At 28.2% G+C, this 2954-nt stretch overlaps 1 long non-coding RNA gene across 1 annotated transcript; it reads left to right on the forward strand.

The window, feature by feature from the left end:
• Positions 1–616, forward strand: LOC107884189. Its single transcript, XR_001679763.1, has 2 exons — positions 1–33; positions 94–616. It is a non-coding gene; the product is annotated as an uncharacterized LOC107884189 (long non-coding RNA).
• The last annotated feature ends 2338 nt before the right edge of the window (positions 617–2954 follow it).

Here is a 2954-nt window from a genome sequence, read left to right on the forward strand (position 1 = left end):
GAAGAATTATATGACTTAATATGCTCAAGACAGGTAAGATATTGTATTTAAATTACTTATATTGTTCCAATAACTAATAATAATTTTTTACAGAAATCAATCAAAAATAATAGAAAAAAATCTGAAATTTGTTTACTGAACCAAGCTGAAAAAATGAAATTTAGGTCTATCCATAAGTTCCCCCAGCCAACATATGGAGACAGTGTGAGAGTCTCTTTACCGGATGTCGACAGAGGACGAGCAGACCCGAGAAATATTATATTTGCAGTTGTGTCTATTGAGGATGGGCAATATTATAAACTTGGCAATAAATATGGTACTTAGCCACAATTATACACCAGAAATCAGTTTGGTGTTTGTCCGTTATCTTTAATACAGCTTGATGAGGTGTTACATGTAGAAAAATCATTGAGGGAAATTGCGAGTCAAATGTCAAGGATATAAAAGGTGTTCATGTAAGGGGAAATGTAACACCAATCGATGTAAATGTAAAGCATCTAGCATTTTGTGTAATTCAAAATGTCACGGAAGCATGCCGTGTAATAATAAAGGATAACACATTATGTATCATAAGTAGGTTAGGTTGTTAAAAATTAAAATTAAACTCATATTAATATTTTGTATTTTATGATTGTTGTCTTAAATATGATTAATATTGTTAATAATTTAAATTATTGCATCTCATGTATGTTACATTTTTATGGTTGTTAAGACATTATCCAAAAGTTCTTGGCTAATGTAATATTACCCGGTTAATGTTAACATTAGCCAATATTCATGGCGGCTTATGATGACAGTTGGCTAATGTCGACATTATCCAAATGTTAACATTACCTGTAAACATACACTAAGTAAAAACATGCAAATGCATTTTATTCCGAGCTCTAGTAATCACTAATCTTAGATCACAGACTTCTATACTTACATACCAAGGTGGACATTTCCACCTTGCTAAATACTATAGTCTATATTATATTGTTCTGTAATATTATAGAACTATAGCGTACTATATAGAAATCTGAGTCTTGGATCATATTATTATACAAGCACCACAGATATATAAAACAATATTTTTAAAGGGAGCACACAACAGAAACAAAATGTTTATACTACTATATTATTATAGTTTTTCAGAAATCTAATGATTTAGAATCAGAATAATTTACCTAATTACCTATGTTTATTATTGAATTGTATTTAATAATTAAAAACAGAACAGAATAATTATTATTCTGTTCGTTATTCAAAATATACTGCTGCAGTCTTAAACTACCAATACAACATAAATTTATAGTTAATTATATTTTCTCGCTTCTAAAACTACATTTACATATGGGTGCTCCTAGACCACTTCCAATTAAATTTTTTTTTGATATTGTTTTATAGTTATATACAATTTTATTAAATTATACAAGTATCATAATATGATTCATATCGTATATTGATAAAAAATAATTAATTACCATTTTTTATTGTTAAAAAACAAAACCCCAGATTGATTATTTTAAATCTCTTAAACATAGTTTTGTTTTTGAAAATATTTTTTATATTATTTTTCATTACCTATTAGAGATAGTGAGTGTTTAGTGTTTATTATTAAGTTAATAAATTAGTACTTACTATAATTTATTATTTGTTGCATACATCTTCTTTATTCATTTTGAAGAAAGTTAACGCTATTCGAGTTTTTACAATGGTACAAGCAAAATAATGTATAATCTAATATATAAAATTCTCGTGTCACAGTTTTCGTTGCCATACTCCTCCGAAATGGCTTGACAGATTTTGATGAAATTTTTTGTGCATATTCAGTAGGTATGAGAATCGGCTAACATCTATTTTTCATACCCCTAAGTGATAAGGGTTGTCCAGAAAAAAAAAATAGAAGTGCTCAAACAGGGATTTTGATAATTTACAGTAGAAATATTTGTTTATAAATGGTTGCTATGGTTATATATATATAAAAAAAAAAATATTATAAAAATAATAATAGTGTATTATATATTGGTTGCTATTGGTTAATCTGGCATGTTTGTTGATTAATATTATTATTTGTATCAATATAATAATTATATGTCTGAGAATCGGCTATTATCTAAGTTTGTATGCTGTGCTATAAGTAATTCCGGAGTTATGGCCTCTTAATTGGGTAGATTGGTCTAATCTAACTGGGAAGAAGATAGGCTAATTTAAAAAGGGTTAAATTTTTTTTTTTTTACTCATTGGATTTTAGTACGGTTAGGTTAGGTTTTTGTATTAATTGATTATATTAATCCATCGTAGGTGGAATTAAGTAAAAACGACAAACTTGGTATAACTTTGATATTGCGTAGAGTTAAATTATACACTTACGTACAAATAGCACGGGGTCCGCGATCTACCACAGGTAGATTGCCTACCTGATAATGTACTGCTGTGAATCAGAATTTTTATCCTGGGCAACAAAAAAGTTAAGATAAATCTAGAACATCACACACCGAATATTAAATAACGCATTGAACAAAGTTTAAGTCATATACAGTTTGTACATTTAACGGGTAACGAAGTGCGCGGGATCAGCTATAATAATATATTATTATCATAGGCGCAAATAGACAAATTATTTTGAGGGGACTAAAGCCCCTCCTATAATATTTTCTAAAAATTATATATGGTCAGTACTAATTACTGACTTTTGAACTGGGGGGACTTGGCAGAAATGTGGGGGGGACTAAGTCCCCCTAAGCCCCCAACTATTTGCGTCAATGATTATTATACATATTGAAATTTGAAGAATAAAAATATAATACAACTTACAAGTGAATATATATAATATCAATACTTACTAATAACTAATAAGTAATATAAAATATAATAGAATGTGTGGCCTTGTAAGGAAGTATTAATATATGATAATTCATATATTATTTTATTGTTGTTACAAATAACTATTTACCGTGGAATATACATGGAAA

The sequence above is a fragment of the Acyrthosiphon pisum genome, chromosome A2 (genome assembly GCF_005508785.2).
Source record: "Acyrthosiphon pisum isolate AL4f chromosome A2, pea_aphid_22Mar2018_4r6ur, whole genome shotgun sequence".
NCBI lineage: Eukaryota > Metazoa > Arthropoda > Insecta > Hemiptera > Aphididae > Acyrthosiphon > Acyrthosiphon pisum.